The sequence below is a fragment of the Pseudochaenichthys georgianus genome, chromosome 7 (assembly GCF_902827115.2).
Source record: "Pseudochaenichthys georgianus chromosome 7, fPseGeo1.2, whole genome shotgun sequence".
Classification (NCBI taxonomy): domain Eukaryota; kingdom Metazoa; phylum Chordata; class Actinopteri; order Perciformes; family Channichthyidae; genus Pseudochaenichthys; species Pseudochaenichthys georgianus.
In genome coordinates this window covers 9,938,467-9,957,578 of record NC_047509.1, presented here as the reverse complement: position 1 = coordinate 9,957,578, position 19,112 = coordinate 9,938,467, and the positions used below count along the sequence as shown (strand labels likewise).

The following is a 19,112-nucleotide window of genomic DNA, read 5'->3' as shown; positions in this document are numbered from 1 at the left end:
GGATGTGACATGTTTCTTTCCTATGAAGAAGGTATAGCTGTCAGATAAATGAAGTGCAGTAAAAAGTACAATAATACCCTATAACATGTGGTGGTTTAAAGGTATACATAATTATAAAATGGGAATAAACTTACAGACACTTCAAATGTGTACTCAATAACAGAAATTAAGTAGATGTACACAGTAAATTAGTAACTTTGTGCATACAATACTAAAAACTGCAAAGTATATATAATATTAACAACAAATACAAATGTAGTTTAAAAAGAGAGTAATGCATTTTGCGACTAAACCATCATTTAGTGTAAGGAAATGCCCATTATTTATCGTCTTTTATTGGAATCAACGTGATTATTCAGATAAGTGACAAAATGTAATCTTTGTCATCCAATAGAAAATATCAATCAGTGAACTCAAAGTGAGATAGTGAAGACCTCCAATTAGTGGCACTTCCCTTAAACTCTGTATCATTCTCACTGCACAGCTTGAGCATAATCACTGTGATGAACTGTGACTGATGTGAGTAAATCTGACTTTAATTGGGACCAGGAAGATTAAATCCAGGCAGCTCTGCGTCCACTCCCCGACTACCGATGACTACCACTACCGTTAGAGACCTGATGTTTTTATCCACGCTGCAGCTGAACCCCAACCCCCGGTCTGTATAAATAAAACAGTGATACCGTCTACTTAATCCCACATGTTTGTTAATAATCTCTGCTAATCTTCTTTAGCCACAGCAGCAGAACTAATCTGTCTCCACAATGTTTGCACTCGGAGGGAAGTCAACGTCATGTGAATACCAGAGACTTAACAGTTTATTCATCGGCCCTGTGGACCGAGCTATTAATGACACATCGCTAGTCTAAAATAAACATCAATAGCCAGGGCGGCTAACATGGATACACGGGGCACGTCGACAAAGGAGCAATTGCCATGTCATTCTATCCAAGGAGATTCTCAAGGACTCAATCACAGCGTCCAGAGAAAGACACTGTGCCCTGCAGTGTGCCTTAACTGACTGTCGCCCCTGATGGAACACAAGATTTACTGAGATCATTTGGAGAATACAAGGCACAGAGTACCCTGCTTTCAAAATCAATAATCTTTGCAAACAGCAACTATAACATCGATCATGGTCACCTTGATATTTATGTGGTGTAAAATTATTCGTATTTTCTAGATGTTTTAGACAAATAGATTCTCTGTAGCGCAAAGGGAAATACAAAGGAAATGTTGATTCTGTTTCAGCGTCTCCAACCCCTGGAGGGAAGCCCGAGTCAGAAGAGGGATCCATGTTGAACGAAACTCTCAGATACTGTAGATGATTGTGCTCATTGTGTTTGTATTGTAAGAACATTAGGGGTGGAAACAAAATATATAAAGTCACTCAAGTACAATTTTGAAGTAGGCCTACTCGTATGTTATTTCAGCATCTAATTTGCTGAAATATCATGATTTCACTACAGGTAACTAAACACTAAGGCAATGTGCTTATTGTGTCAGTGCATTCATCGAGAAGAAACGTTTGCAAAAATGTATACAACATATGACTTGCTCATGGAACACAATCCATTATTGAAATTAAATATGTCCAAAAAGCCCCCCTGATCCCACCAGAAGCGTCTGCGCTGCGCTGCGCTGCGCTGCGCTGCGCTGCGCTGCGCTGCAACCTCCTCCTGCGCTGCGCTGCGCTGCGCTGCAACCTCCTCCTGCGTCATAACCCACCAGGCGCGTTTCAAAACGTTGCGGAAGCGGAGCGTCGTGTGTGCAGCCTCGCAGTTGTTGTTGATTTTGGAATATTTCCTGGACATTTGTACTTCTACAAGTAGTAGGCTACGTAGTTAAATGGTTTATGTTTGTGTCTGTTTAAATCGTGTTTATTGTTGTTATTTCCTATTTTGTTGTGTTGTAGACTACAGACACAGTTAATAATAATTGTAATATTCCAGTTATAAACGACATGAATCAAAGATGTGTTGCTGTATTTTAGTGGTAAAAAAATATGCATTCATCATCATAATTATTGTATATATATATAATGTACAGTGCCTGTAAACCGGAGGAGAACGCTGGCATGTATTCTACTACTTGAAAGACGGTGGTGGGGGGGAGGAGAAGGAGCCGGTTTTGGGTGCACCCCCTCAACCAGCAAAACAGACAAGAAGGTAATTTTCATCACTTCCTGCCTGCGCCGCGCCGCGCTGCGTCAAAAATAGGATTCATCCTATATTTTAGAAATTCCTTGCGGCGAGGAGCTTCTGGGACGCTTCGAGCCGCGGCGCAGCGGGTCTGATGGAATAGCACCCATTGACTAGAGTGGCCGCGATCGCTAAAAACGCCGCAGACGCTCCTGGTGGGATTACGGTACGTCCACACAGCAGCTTTTCAAAAATCTTGAAAATCTTGGAGCTGGGCGTGTCTGACAGCTTGGGGATTTTTTGCGAGAAATGCGACCAACAACCAATCACATGAATCTCCCGCCCCCGACATACAAAGCAAAAAACCCCGGGGATTTTATGCGAGCAATATATATATAAACTCCCCAAACAGGCGAAAACCTACCAGTTTCACCCACTGTCTCTGCCACCTCCCTCCATGCCTGGTTCCTCCGGTTTGTATCCCGTTAATAGTTCTGGTCGTAAAGAACCGGGTGATTTGCTACCGTAATTTCTCCCTGCTTACACGCGGTTTGATTGGCTTGCGCTTCTACTGTCAGATTTGCATAAACGTGTTTGATTGGCTGACGCTTCCAGCTCAACATTGCTCAACTTTGGAATCCTGGAAATCCTGGACATCCTGGAAATCTTCGCTTCGCTCCCCCACAATGCAGTTCGGCGAAAAGCGAGGCAAAGTGTCGTCATCCCCATTCAAAGTCAATGGGCAGAGAAGCGTTGGAAGCGGTGGAAGATTCTTCTGAAGCTGCTGTGTGGACGTACCGTGATATATATAGTTTAAAAAGATGATAAAACATACAGTAAAATTATTAACCATATTTTGGAAACAGTCATTCTTTTTGTTATTTCCTCAACTAATTGTTTAATGCCCAAACTGCCTCATAGTGTATTTCATTATAACATGTTATATAGTTCCACCTGAACCCACTGTTCACATGTTAATGTATCTATAATAATAATAATAATAAGCATAATCTAATATACACATATAATTCAAACTAATCTTAAAGTAGCCAATCTGTATAAGGAGTACTTTTGCTCTTTGGTGATGAGCTGGTAGTGTTCATTGGGTTTTTAAGAGCTTTTTTGACTGAAAACAACCTTACTGTATGAAAGCAGTGAGAGTGAACCAGAACAATAAAGCTCTAAGCCAAGCAGCTAAAAAAAATTAAATTAATCAAATATGAGCTAAATTTCAAAGAGCCAGGGACAGCTGCAAGGTCTATAGGTTTATCTCTATGAGCGACTCCTTTCATTTGATACTTTTCTATTAATTGCATAGCTTTACGTAAAGGATATGAATACTTCTACTACCACTATTGTGTTGAACTGAAAACGTATAGGATGTTTTAGAGGGAAAATATTCTAGCTGAACCCATACTAGAAAAGTGAATCTCAACAATCCTTGAACGAAAACCATTTCTGAATGTTTATTTCTTTACCGCGCCATCACCGCTTGGTATTACAGACACTCGACCCCGCTCAGCGCTCTGTTGCTGCTGCTGGACATCAAGCATCCCTTTGGAATACAAATTGGACATAACAGGCTCTATGAAGACGCCGGTCATTTTTTTTAACTAGAACAAAAGGGGAAGTTAAAACCCTAAAGTACTCAATCATGACTAATTCTTGTAAAGGAAATTGAGTCGCAAAGCAAAAGGGACTTAATGAGATTATGTTGCCCATAATTAACAATCTGTGGAACACATTTCCCAAAACCGAGAACATTACGGCTTTTCAGTCCGCCGTCGAGCATAAGAATGTGTGAATTATCATCCAAACACACATTTACCCCACTTTTCAGAGTTGACAATGCACAGCCCCTGACCAATATCCTTAATCTGCCACTCAAAATACATTTAGCGTTTGTGAGAACAAATGTGCGCCGCTGAAAGTGGTTGTGGAGACTCTCAGCTGCCTATTAGAACCATTGTTCCTCTTTATCTGGTGAACACAGACAACCACGAAAGCTTGCATGTCTGGGGACGGTGGAGCTGTTGTGTTACAGGAAGAATACAAGGGATTGTCCTGTGGATTATAATCTATCCTTTGAATACCACACTGAATTACACTGCTACATAAACACTTTTAATTGAAGAGCTGAAAGGACTGGATGACACAAACTATCCACAGGCACTGTAGCATTTACACATTGTGCACACACAGTCTCTAATGTAATCTGTGGCATGTGGATGATACAAAGTAAGTGACTTGTGTTATCAGTGTATCAGGGCAGCACAGTTGAGTGACCAAATTCGACTGAGATAACATTATACGATTTCATTTAATTCCTCAGTCTTGATTTGGAAAATAGTATTGAAAGTAAGATCGTTTCGAATCCCCATCTGCAGACGCCTAAGATAGGCATCCCAGCGTCATGTCCCCGGGGATTGACACCCAGGCCTGTGCAGAGACTGAGAGCATGACAGAGAGACTGCATGGAAAAGGGAGAGGAGCAGAAATAATTATAAGAGCTACTGAGGCGTATTGGCTTGTCCTTGCCTCAAAATGAAAAGCAGGATGAAACATGATGGCACAAATCAACTGCAAGCCTTTATACAGTACCTGATTCACCCATAACAGCTGTGTAATTACACATTGGGAACCTTGTAATACTGGGATTCTGTTACCAAATTGTGTCATCTGCCGATTTTCTGGCAGGGTCCCAGAATAATTAAATGTATCATTACACTGAACCGAAATTGCTGATGAGCAGGGAGCAGTGTTGACGGCCGTTTCTTGGTATGTGGTTTGCATAATGACTTATTGTGATGCCCAGAGAGAACTATGTCGTTGTATTGTCGCTTGTCTGAGCTAAAACGGTTTTGAGCACAGTGTCCTTTGTAACTAAGAACAAGCACTACAGTAGCTGAAGGGAATCAATGTCATCAGGAGTTCTTTGTGTTTCAAGGGCAGTCTCTCCTGAGTCTGCCATGACGAGGTTGTTGACTGTCGCAGCTGCCTCGCTAAGCACGCCAAAGGTGTGTGATTAAATTCCCATTCTTTTTCCAAAAGAGAAGTGGAGCCATTTAGAAACCTATAAACCATATGGACAACTCAATAAAATGTACTTTAAGTGGAGCCGATGGGTTCTCTCAGAAGGAAATGACAATAGAAAAGGGATACATTTGTGTGCAGCACACGATATGGATTTATTTTCGGGTTTCATGAAGTGTGGTAACAGTTTTGTTGCAAAAGAAGCTGTCAATAGCAGCTGGAAAGAAAGTCATTCAAAATCTTGTGTTCTTGTTTGTGGGTTTCAAAAATAGAAAGGACTAAAAATAAACTACAAATATTGAACCCAGGATAAAGCTGATGATATTTCATATTTGTGTTATTGTCAACAGGCCCAATTGACAGACTTAAGGGACAGTTCAGATTGGATTGGGGTCGTATGAGGTACTTCTGTCAGTGTATTACAGTGGATGGCAGGCGACAAGCCTTCATTTGGAGAAGCAGACAGGAGTGCCAGCAGGAGAGCCGCTACTGCTGTGAATGGGGGCAGCAGCAAAATGTATTTTAGCCACCTCAAAACAAGGTCCACTTACAAAATCAATATCAGTTTGAAAGGGGCAATGCGTAATGCCTGGCCACATCCTTCAAAGAAACGTGTGGCAACATTTCACCTCTACCGCCCAGTCCTGAATGAAGACATAGTAAAGAGTTAAATTAAAGAAATAAACTACCAACAAACTTACTGTGAAATCTACGAGAGCTGGTAAAATAAGGAAACATATAGCAGCTACTGTAGTTAAAGTAGGGGTAGATAGGGAGATTATAGCGTGACAAAGTCAGCATATGGAGGAATTTGAGCTCAACAAAATACCAATTTAACATTGCTTTAAACGCATGACCAGGATTATTCCATTGCTTATTCAAGTGTGTATTATACCACCATGACAACAAAGCTCCACTTAACCTTTAAGTAAAGCATTATTTGAGCAAAACACACTTTTCCTGAAACCATAACCAAGTGTTGTCTTTGACTACACCTAACCAGATCTTTACCATAATGCTGTCCACGCATAAAATCAAAAAAAAAATGTAAACAGGGTTTTGGGGACAGTATATTTGATGGACAATATAAAATAAACACCAATACCAACCTTATGCTTAAACTAAGTCTTAATAAGAGCAGATTTACAGTAGTGATGGGAGTTACGGCTCTTTGAAGGGAGCCGAATCTTATGGCTCCGTTCCTTTCCGAGAGCCGTTCAAAAGAGCCGGGGTTAATAGGTTTATCTGCGAAATAATCACCAGGGTAATGATTGACTGTATTGCCAGAAATCTACTTTTACTCACAGAAAAATGTATAACTTGCTACATCTCTCAGCCAAACTACTACTCAAGCAGCATGCGTTATGCCATCATCTATATCAAATGTGCATTCAGGAAAGCAAGTTCCTTTCAAGGCGAGTGGATTTATGGCAGGCAGTGAACCAACGATAAAAAGAACAGCTCTCACCAAGTAGGACTCGATTCCCTTCGTTCAAACCAAAGAGCCGTTCAAAAGAATCGGATCGTTCAAAAGAATTGGATCGTTCAAAAGAATCGGATCGTTCAAAAGAATCGGATCGTTCAAAAGAATCGGATCGTTCAAAAGAATCGGATCGTTCGCGAACTAATTCACTAATTTACAGAGACAGTGAGTTGTTTAGTTATTTCAGTCACCTCTAAGCTGTATTAATCCAGTCACTTCTGCTTAAAAAACGAAACATAAGCCTAATTGAGACAACAGGAATACGTTTAATCAAAGCAGCACAGCAATGAGGATTTTTCTAAATAACTCATTGACAAAGCAAGATAATGAAATCCAATGAAGCTGTTCTAAGACAAAGGATTTTGTAGAAATTAACTAAACAGGTGTTCTGAATCTTAAGCTATTAGAAGAACAAGCAGCAAAACATCCTCAAAGAAACACTGACTTTTAAAGTGAACCTAATGTATTCAGTGTTAAACTGTTTCAATGTCTGTTTTAGAAACGATGACATAATACAAATTATTCAGCTCCTAATAAAAACTTCTTGAACGATGAAGGAATGCAATTAAATCACCAAACTCCATCTTTTATTTGTTTGATTGAGAAACCCCGAGGGGCTGAAATGATATTATGCGTTAAACCCATGGTTAAACCTTGAGATCCAGAACTCTATGTGCAGAATGGCATAAAATCATAATTAGACACTTTATTTTTAAAACTCTGCATTGAAAAAACACTGTCATCACTTAAATGAACACACTGTCATGAGCCAAATGTACATCTATATTAAATACGTCTTGGGTATTAAGGAAGCGTTCATCAAGTCAGTTTGTACACCTTTTGTTGCCTCTGCCTTATTAAAATAATTACAATGTTAACTTCATATTTCACACAAGAAGCAACAGGATTTTTTTTAAGCAACACATTTTTAATAAAGCGAAAGTTCCAGTAATGCATCAATTACATGGTTATGAAAAAACAGTAACAAATTGCTACCTTAATCTTCAAACTCATATACATTGATGTACGTTTTGCAAACTTTTCACAGATTTGTTTTTAATTAATTCCTATTTAAAATCAGTTTAAATCCAGTTTATCATTGGAGTTCAGTTGTTTTATTTGTTGTTGGACTCTGTAACTGATGTCCAATTTCACAATTCTGTTCGGGTGTCCACTAAAGTGTTAAATGACACTGAGTATTTCCTTGCCACTGGATCTACTGTACCAGCAAAGCATACAGAAATCTGTAACAACTGCTTTCAGAGGCAACCCCACTGCAGCAGGTTGGGTAAGAAGCTATTTAAAGTATTGATTAGATATTATTGCCGCATTGGTTGCTGCTTCAGATGCATTAGTGATTAGTCCATGTAATGTAATTATTAAGGACATCTCTGAGTTTGTGTATGATTTATTCCACATCATTTCAACACTCCTAATTTCTTTGTTGTGTTTCCATCATTCCTGTTCCTGCCAACACAACTCAATGATCATCCTCTTATTATGTGTTGGTTCTGCAATCAGTCTGTAAGCTCTACTGAAGCCTAAAGTAAGAATCCAAAATGATTTCCATTATTTCTCTCAAGTGGAAAATTACACCTCAATTAACTATTCGACACAGATTTTCTTCAGCAAGCAGTTGCATTATCTATCTTTTTAATGGAGAAGAGTTAAGAGCTAATGCAACAGAATGACAAACCACATAACTCACACACTGACTCCTGTGCAGCCAATCAGCTTTAATGCTTTGAAATGTATTCATAAGGTCGTTCAGTGGTGATGGATTGGCCAAGCTTCAGAAAGTGGGAAGCTAATAAACACATTTGTAAAGTCTTCTGTTACTGTTGCTCAGGATGCACCGCCACATGAACAGCTTAACATTTTACTATCAAATAAGGGAAATCAAATATTCAATATGTACAGTTTATGTGAAAATGATTTAAAATCTTACAGCGTGCTTTAGCAGTAAAACAAAAAAAAGGTGATTAAGTCATCATTTGACTTCAATCAATCAATGTTTATTTATATAGCCCAATATCACAAATGTTACATTTGTCTCAGTGGACTTCACAGTTTGTACAGAATATCTGTATGACAATACGACACCCTCTGTCCTTAGACCCTCACATCGTACAAGGAAAAACTTCCAAAGAAAACCCACAGTTTAAAGGGAACATGGGAGAAACCTCAGGGAGAGCAACAGAGGAGGGATCCCTCTCCCAGGACGGACAGACGTGCAATAGATGCCGTGTGTAAATTGAAAAGATAATACATTTGCAACATAGACTTATGGGAAAACATGTTGGAAGCAGATACTATAAAATAAAAAACAACCTGTTATGCAGTTGATTTAAATTGCTTATATAAAAACAAGCAAATAAGCTAAATATAAAAAGTGAAGAGCATGATTGCAAGCGCAGGCTGCATTATACAATACCATGTTTCAAAAAGCAGCCCTCTCAGCTGTCTAAATAGGATGATTGCTGCTGGTCTGAAGGGTCCTTCACTGCAGAGAGCTTTGGAGAAAGAGACCCAGAGAAAGAGGTAGCACATGTGGGAGGTGCCAAATAAAGCATCGCTGATTAACTTGTCTAGTACTGTGCAGTGATTTTGATGTATAAGTGTGTGTGTAGTTTCACACAGCCGATACATACAGCAACAATTTATGCGCTGCCACATGTGTGAAGACGGCAGATTTACTGGCACTTTTGATGAAGGAAAATGAAAGATGTCTGAGCCTGGACGTTCTTTTTTCTTGCTTTTCTCTTTGAACAGCGTTCACGGCCAGGTGAAGGACAGAGTCAAAGGACGGCATCCTTTGTAGCGACAGGCTGTTACTTTAACAGCATGATTATCTTATTATCTCCCCATGTTCCTGCTGAGTATATAGCTAATAGCAACCATTTTTCAGGACATATTAATGAAAGCATACTTACACAATTAATCAGTTATTCTGGCTATTGTCATGCAGCGGGCTTTTCTCACACTTCATCAGCATTTGCACATGATAATCAGTAGTAATCAAATACAAATATCTCATTTATCTTATGTTGTATACTTCAAAAAGCTGCTTTTTGCTAATTGCTAATCTGCAATGTGTAAGATTAGTATAGTATTATAAATTAAACCATTCAAAGAAATAACAAACATTGACAGAGTGTGAAGATTTGACAATAATGTAGTCATGTTGAAGACGTTTATATATTGTGTTGCAGAGATATCTACAGCAATTAGCATGCTAGCTGACGCTTGCATTGTTATACCTTATACCTGTTTCTCAAGAGGCAATAGCGATAGAATATTAAATTAAAACATTCAAACAACAACAATATTGTCATCAGAATCTGAAGATGCAACAATTATGACGTTGTGTCAAAGATGTCTATCTAAGGCAGAGGTTCTCAAACGTTTTGTTTATGCGGACCACTATTTATTATCAAGGATTTTCGCGGACCACCTCATATGCAAACCGTAAAAATAAGTACATATATAAACGTAGTGTTAAAACTCCGATATTTTGATATAGTTAATTATAGACAATCAAAAGTAAATTGAAGCCTATCTGATACTTTTGTCGCACGTGTGACCGGTGTCTGTCTGCGTTGTGTATGTTACTCAAAGAGGACGGCGGACAACTTCTTTCTTTCTTTTGGTCCTTGACCAGATACAGATCTGTAGCATACAATCATAGAACACAACAGCTGCATCAGCGAATATGAACGGCAGCTTCAGCTCTTTCAACATCCGATATTGCAGGAAAGAGACGCATAACACAACGTTTACAATATAAAAGGAACTTAATAAAATGACAGCCTACCTGTACAATAAGGAAATAATTAGTCGGAAGTCGCAACGGCTCATTTCAAAATAAACGTGGATTTGCGTACAAAAATATTTTTTCTGGGTTCGGGTGTTTAGTTTTAAATAAACAAAGTCTTGGCTTTCAGAATATGATTATTTTATTTCCAAAATCAGTGATCACACGATAAATACATTTTTGAAGCTTGTAATGTAAAGGGAAGATGACACCTCTCTCCTTTCTTTTCTTTTTTCAAAGCCTGACTTTATTAGTCGTTGAGACTTGGTTCACACGTAAGTACTAGCATCCCTCCTTACATGCTCTCACGCAGCGTCCACACGGCAGCCTGCGTTGAAGCTTGCCGGCGGGCGTGTCTGAAACTCGACCAACAACCAATCACATGAATCTCCCGCCCCGGACACACAAGCACGCGGTTTGATTGGCTAGAGCTTGTAGGCTACTGGCATATGATTTGATTGGCTGACGCTTCCGTTGAAGCTTCAAAGGTTTAACGGCCCGTCTACACAGCAACGTTAAAAAAAAAATCTTCCAACGCTTCTGCCCATTGACTTTGAATGGGGTGACGTTACTTTGCCTCGCTTTTCACCGAACTGCATTGTGGGGAAGCAAAGCCAAGATTTCCAGGATTTCCAGGATTTTCAGGATTCAAAAGTTGAGCAATGTTCAACTTTTGAAGCTGAGGTGGAAGCGTCAGCCAATCAAATCCCGTTTATGCAAATCTGACAGCACAAGCGCTAGCCAACCAAACCGCGTGCAAGCTGGGAGAGCCAGACCGCAGTTCATTTTCTATATTCCTGAAAATGGAGGAGAAATTAGTTATTGTGGTAGCAAATCACCCGGTTCTTTATGACCAGCCGCTAATAACTTACCGGGATACAAACCGGAGGAACCAGGCATGGAGGGAGGTGGCAGAGACAGTGGGTGAAACTGGTAGGTTTTCGCCTGTTTGGGGATTTTATATCCAGTTTACTTCGTTTTAACATTGCTATTGCTTTGTATGTCGGGGGCGGGAGATTCATGTGATTGGTTGTTGGTCGCGTTGCTCGCAAAAAATCCCCAAGCTTTCAGACACGCCCACCTCCAAGATTTTCAAGATGTTTTTAACGCTGCTGTGTGGACGGGCTGTAACTTCTCAACTTTTGAAGCGAGCAAAGCGAAGCGACGGAACCACAATGCAGTTCAGCAAAGCGTGACGTCACCCCATTCAAAGGGAATGGGAAGAAGCGTTGAAGCTTCAACGCTTCTGCCCATTCACTTTAAATGTGTTGACGTCACAATATAGCAAGTCACATATGAGGTGGCCCCCGAAAATCCTTGATAATAAAAAGTGGATTTTATTTAGCTTTTTTTCCACGAACCACCTGCAGTGGACCACAGTTTGAGAACCGCTGATCTAATGTGTTGCAAAGATATCTGATATTAGAACCCACTGGCTAGCTGTTTTGCAATACCTTTTGTTCCTAAGAAGCAGTAGTGAGTCAGTGTAGCGTAAGTCTGCCCTGAGACCAGAAGACTCAGAAAAAGAGATGGCCATTTAATCATATCAAGTTCTATTTAAATAGCACATTTTTAAAACGATTTTTGGACGAGCCAAAGTGCTGTACATATAATAATTACCTTAGAGTAAGGACACTATACAGCAAATAATACCTCCATGTTGCATTATGATAATTGGTTTCTTGCATTAGATCCAAAGTGGCAGAAACGAGAAAACGTCTCGCATTAACGCCAACCACTTCACAGCTCATGTTGATGTTCTTTTCTCTCATTTCTGGCACCTTGGAACTAAGCCAATAAACAAAACGTACACAGATCTGTTCAGCCCCCTGTTAGTGGCACATTAAGATGGCTAACACAGATGGCCAACATAAACTAAAAGCTTGCATTACACGTAAAGATTATGTGCGTTACTTTAACCGCCTCTTAGATTTTCAGCAGTTTCGTCAATTTGTTTATACCTGCCCTGCTGTTTTTCTTTTACAACTGATGACTGTATATTTTGATTTCATGGACTCAGCAGTAGAGGTGAAACTCTGCCTATTTCTTTGGAGCATGTGGGCATATCTTACATAATACACCTTTAATGACTATAGAAGAAATATGTTTACCTAGCCCGGGTTACCTGGATTATTGAAGAAGAAACTTGTTCCTTGTGTTGAATCCTGAGCTGCTCGCAGTGGATTATTATGCTCATTATATCCCACGTCTATCCTGTTTCAAGTCATCGTCTGTGTCTCATCAAATCAAATTCATGTGAACCCAAGGGTTATGTAAACTGGTTTGTGACACTGACGTTAATTTGATTAGCCAACTATTTTTTATCTTTCTTCAAATGACAATTCTGCATCATCAGGGAATTCTTTAAGGTGATTTTGTGTGTGTCTGTGTGTGATAAATATTTCCTCTGATGTTTACCGTTACAAATGCAAAGAATATGTTTCTGTTATGATGGATGTATTCTCTGTAAGTGTGGTCAAAGTCGTTGATACAATGCCTGCCATCGTCATAAAATCTCCAACAGGTGAATGGCCTCGTAAAAAGTGATGTAAAATATAGTAGGAAGAACAAAACAGAGACTCACTCTACACATATACTGTATAGGTTGTTTTCTGCTGTTGAGTTATGGCAATAGCACACAATGGATGATAGGACCATAGACTTATCAATAATGCATAAGATAGTAAGAAAAATGACAGGCACTCTGCTGGTAGGTTCTCTCCAGAAGCAAGCCATACATTTGCAGGGCAATAATAATGACTCTTCACAGGGAAATAAAGGCCACCCTCTGCTCCCCATAGTCATAAACCTGACTCACTCTTCCATTGGTTGGAAGAAAAATGCTTCCTCTCCCACCACACAGGAGTCATACATAGAAGGTACTTCTAGCAGCCAACTTGATATGCAATCAGCTCTCTTTACAGAGGAAAGAATACAATTTCAGTTTTTATATTAGCTATCTTTCCATTATTTCTGGGTGTAAAAAGTGAGCATAGTAATGGTGAAATGAAATGCACTTGAGCAGCTGAGGAAAATATATAAAAAAAGAAAAAAGGACTTCCAGTAATTCTCTCACTTCGACTATCTTCTAATTCCCCTTGTGCAGACGGCTTTGGGAACCATTCTATTTACCCATGTTTTTTCAAAAGTAGACAACTTCTTTGTTCTTCCAGTGCAAGAAAGCATTGAAGAAGTCTTTATAGAAACGTTTTTAAAAAGCCAAGCTGTAAAAATAAGTGCCAGTTCACGTCTCCTCGAAATTGGAATGCCCCAGAAAAAAAGAAAAAGACACGGTCAAATATCATCTGCATTTTTTTTTTAAAAAGGCTATTAAACTCACCACTAATGTGTTGAATATGATTTTTGAATATTTAATTTTAGACTATTTCAATACACTCAAATGTGTGCCTAGAGGGGGTTACTTTCACCTGACATTATGACCAGGTTAGGTGTGGAATAAGCTACGCGTGCAATTATTAATGGAGGAGAGGCTTTCTTGAGCTTACTGTACCAACATTACAGCTACACCTATAAGGTCATCCTTTAATACATGCTTATCTTTGAAGAAATCATCATATTGTGTCCACAGTCAGCAAACACAGGATCCTTCATCTGTAGCAGCGTTCACATTACCATCGATCAGTTGTTGACAACACTTCAATCAGATAACAGAAATAACATTTTCACTTATCGTAAAGCCGACCTCTGCTGGTGAGGTTTATCTAGCTATTCAAGTCGCATTCAGCCAAGAACAAATACTCTACTGGGATGGAGTGTGCCGGCCGGGGTGTCCATAGTCAACCCAAATGAGCCGTCTTTAGAGTGAAAACCACAGGTATCAATCCATTCGGGGGCCATTTGTGGTGCAGAGTGCATGAGACACTCTCACCTTGTCAGGAGGGTTAGACTGAGATTTCTGCTGAATCCCTTCAAGACTGCAGAGATACATGTACGGCCTTTCTCTTACTGATTTCATCCTGAAGTCTGGATCTTTAACTTTAACAGGCACCTGATACTACAAAAAAACAACCGTCTTTCCTTGTATTAATAAGGGTTTGCAATTCTGTGTCCAGTCTTCCAACTAAAGCTTGGTATTTGGCAGCATCAGAAAACAGGTATATTTACACCAGTGTTATCTGGTATGTGCATCCCTGACATATGACATACGGCCGTTACAGGAACATGACCAAATGAGTGTGTTCATGCCATTCAGGTGCTAATGTAAACATCTGGAGGGCATTTGTGCTCTCGTCTCAGGAGATGAATACCGGCATCAGAGGCAGACTTACTGGCAAGTTCTTTTACATGAACAACCACAATTTCAGTGTTGTCATGTGATGTGATGGAGCCGACATGACTTCAATGCGCCATGTCAACCGTATGAGATGAGGACAGGCTAAAAGACAATGAAAATGATTGATTGTCTGACTTTAAGGAGAAAAAGATGTTCTCAGTCTTTTTGAAATCCTTCAAAAAAGCTGTAATCTCCCCCATTTATTGTTCTCATAGCCGACTTAAAGACATACAAATGCACATTCCACTTGGCTTACATGCATTTTTGATTATTCACATAGTCCCGAGCACTTAACCTAGATAACAGCTGACGGCTGATGACATTTCAAAAGGTGGGAAAAGCCACCTATTGTATCGGTGTTTTTGCATCACCTGGACGCCGTGAGAGAGCTGGTTTTACAGTCACAACCCTCAGGGGGCACGGAGGCAGTTACTGGAACGGTGAAGCCCAGAGCCAGAAGGCAACGGCATCTGCTCTCTCTGGAGACTGTCATCAGCAGTTTGGGCAAGAAGAATGGCTACTTGTGTTGAAATGCTAACGCCATATTTTGCTGCCTGACACTGCTTTACTGTATTCCTTTTTGTTAATTTGAAATTCGCCATAACGCGCATGCAATGACATTTGGCTTAACGGTCGGATCAAATAGCGTAGCTTTCAGTAAATGTCAAAGCAGGAAATAATGTATGAGAGAATACATTTCCAGTTTTCAATGATATGCTTTAAAAACAGATAGGCATGTGTTACATTGGCAAACTGTTTTATTGTGCTTTCTTCACCTGAGTTTTCTCATATCACACCTTAGGTGAAAGGTTTGTGTCTGGAAAATTAATGAGTTGTTTGGCCTGAAAGAAATGTGCCTCACTCTTATCCACGATAAAGATATAATGGAAAAGATTAATATCCTTAAAGAATCTATTAAATGTTAAGATCAACTGATGTAAAAGGTGAGACACTCAATTTGCATTAAACATGAGGGGCTCGGCGAATTGAAAATCATCCCGCTCAAGACTTCGGCTATTTTAATAGCAGTTTGGGCTGATTCTACCCACTAAGACATTAATACTCTACTGAATTAGATTCAAAGGCCAGATTCTCACACCACCTTCTATAAAGATAATCTTATTTCTTACTTGGCTGAACTTGAGAGTTGGCTCTTGCTGATAAAGTAGACACCAACCATTTCCCATTGACCTTTCCAGAAAGGAGCAGAGAATGCTTCAGAAAACAAAAACACTCAATGAAAATGCAAATGAATCACTTGAAAGGGATCCCTCACTGTTCCACTGTTAGTAATTTCCTGGCAGTGATTTATTGATCTCCGAGAAGCGATATTCCAGTTGTTAAATCAACAGAAAGATATTATCTTCTCCTTGTGTTGAATCTTTGAAACTGTTTTCACACCACTTGTCACAGCTGTGCCACCAAACAGCCTGTATTAACGGAAGGGGCATGTGAGGATGTCTAAAATTGTAGCAGGAGTGCCTGAAGAAATGTATGACTTTTATCTACAAGAACCCCTCCTCCTCTTTTCTTGTTCAAAAGGCATTGTGTGATGATGCATGACATGATCTACACGGGCATGTTCTCTATTCCCCATGTCTAATAAAAACCGGCCTCCTGGGAATGTTGTCATTGTAATCAACATTAATATCATCGTAAAATGTCAGATGTTTTTTTAAGAGCAGTTAAACCTTTATAATTCCCCTTATATTCAAGAGAAGGCAGAGCTGAGGGGGGAGCGAAATAGAAAACTGCCTCATAGTTTTTCTTGAGACATCTCCTGCTCTCCCACCCTGAGCAAAACACAACGATTTATTGACATTTTTACTCTGCTTAGCCACCCTCGGCTTAAAGAAGCAACCAACACCTTATCTTGCAGGCATGTTATTTGGAAAGGAAATTTGACATGGAATCAGACAGGCGTTAAGAGTAGACCCATATTGTTGCCATTATTTGTAAAATACATGACATTCTGTTGTTTTCCTGTAGATGTTAGAAAGAAGCACGATGCTTTGGATATGTCCCTGAGAATCTCATCACTGTAGGTATGTAACATTCAGGCCAGAAGCCTTTGGGAGCTTGTGGGCTGTCTGTTTCCTGGCCATATCTGTACTGACCATTTTAGATTCAGGAGACAACTCTTGTGAACATTCTTTAAAAAAAGAAACATCCTCTTTTTTTCAGGGTTACCTTCCAGAGAGCAGCCGTCAGAACCTCTCAGGGAGGAGTCCATTGAATCAGCAGTGCATGAACCTTCTTTCGACAGAAACTGGTGGTCTGCAGGACAGAGAAAACGTCTGTTTGATTGGTGTGTTGCACTGCGAGAATGATAGATGTAGATTCAGTGGCGATTTTTTTCATAATTGGAATCATTACAAAATTAAGTCTGTGTTTATAAGCAAATAGAGCTGCTAAATACAGTCATATAATCGGAAAAAAATCTGCAACTATTAAGATAATCCATTATTAAAAAAATATTAAAAATAATAATGAATGCAAAGTTCCTGCTTTCCGTGTTATGCATTATATAAAACTGAATATCTTTAGGGCTTGGACTGACGTAACAAGAGATTTAAACATGGATGGATTACTGAACTGGCCTACCATACACAGGCCCAGGGCTCCTCCTGGCCTTCAACTACAAAATGTCACTCAAAGAGATATGTAACAACCAGGAAGAGACTAAAACTGACCATAGAGAAACATAAAATAAATACAAAGAGACCCAAAGATGCTCAAAACCTTTATGAGACGGGGCAAATCAACCGCTAAGAGAAGCAAAATGACAACAAATATAAATGAAAAGACTGATAAGAAACACACACACTCAACAGTGATGTGTACAAGGGTCACAAAGCGACTACAAAAGAGGCTTAAGAACTACAAAAGCTGTCTTGCTCCTATAATAGATGATGGGGATTTTGCATATCTACGCAGGGGGCCATTGTCTGAAAATCCCCCCATACATTAAACACATCCCCTTGGACTTTGAGAAACTGGGATTGGCATTTGTTGTTACCATTACTTGACATTTTAAAAACCAAACTGAACATTGATTAATGACGAAAAGCCTGCAGATCAATCAATAATGAAAATAATAGTTGCAGCCCTCTGTGTAAAAAAAGAGAATCTCAATCAGGAACATATTTGTAGACGTTGAATTAAACGCACTCTAAAAGGTCAGAGCTAGCACAAGTAAAGTTGACTTGTGCTAGTGTAAAACACTTATCTGTATAGACATATTACCCCATCTTCAGAATCTATTTTTCCGCCCATAACAACTCAGCAATTTATGCTATTTGGCTTCCTCCTGTACGTCCCAAATCCCCTGCCAAAGCCTGAGACAGTAATGCTGTGCTGTAGAGAGCCTACGTCTCGAGCAGTCTCTTGCTGTTCTTCTCTCTCTGGGTATTCTTCACTCCTTCCTGAACTGGGAATGCACCCTGTCTTCCTGAGCAAGTATCAACATAAAATGTGAAGTCTTATGCTGTAGAGATGGCAGTGTGAGCTGCAGGCCTTGGGCATGTTCTGCATGCTGGTGATAATTTAAAAAAACTCAAAGACACAATGCAAAAGTAGGGCTCACCGTGTAGCGAAGGTGGCGAGGAAGTGGGATGATTGAGCTGTTTCCTGCACATACAGATTGCAGCTGATTTACTGATCTCCTTCTTTGCTACGATCACCATTACATCTCCATCATACAACGAAGAGCTCCCCATCTATAGGTGAAGATTACCTGCAGTTAGAGAGGACATTATTATTTCAAGTCACTTTCAATTTTCTTTTCTGCTCAGCTTGTTAAAACATGTTCTTTCAAAAGTGTATTTTTTTGCATCTTCCTCTAACAACAACAAAGGTAAGCTAAGGACTTTGGCTTTACGTTTTCTCCCCTTGAAATGTTATATCCTGACTTTGTTGTACAAGTTCCTTGGAATAATTCTTAATCAAAATATTAATATATATCCTTTATTTAACCAGGTAAAAGACTCATTGAGATTAAAATCTCTTTTCCAAGAGTGACCTGGCCAAGAGGGGCAGCATGTACGAAGTTACAGATAAAACACAGACATGACAGGCAGACAAATACAGCAGTAAAACACAAATAAAATGGCACATGAGCCAGTCAATATGCAAAGTAAAACAAACTATTAAAAATCATTCACAACTGGCAACATTTAAAACGATGTTAGGATAAGTAAGCATTCTTAGTTGTCTTCATGTAGTGCAGGGTAGAACAAAAAAGAAGAAGAATAAAAGGAAATCTCCCCGCAGGAGAAATAGCAATGCATTCTAAATGTAAATAATTGTTAACCATGTGGTCACAGCGCTGTGAGTGGTGCCAGTTTC

The 19,112-nt window shown here is 39.5% G+C and overlaps 1 long non-coding RNA gene across 1 annotated transcript in view; it reads right to left on the bottom strand.

Annotated features, from left to right (window-relative positions):
- Positions 1 to 16,953: 16,953 nt before the first annotated feature.
- Positions 16,954 to 19,112, bottom strand: part of LOC117449862 (uncharacterized) — a 56,957-nt gene continuing 54,798 nt past the window's right edge. Inside the window, exons 2-3 of the long non-coding RNA XR_004552513.2 lie at positions 18,352 to 18,501; positions 16,954 to 17,042 (exon numbers count right to left, since the gene is read on the bottom strand). This is a non-coding gene — a long non-coding RNA (uncharacterized lncRNA). The remainder of the gene's footprint in view (positions 17,043 to 18,351; positions 18,502 to 19,112) is intronic.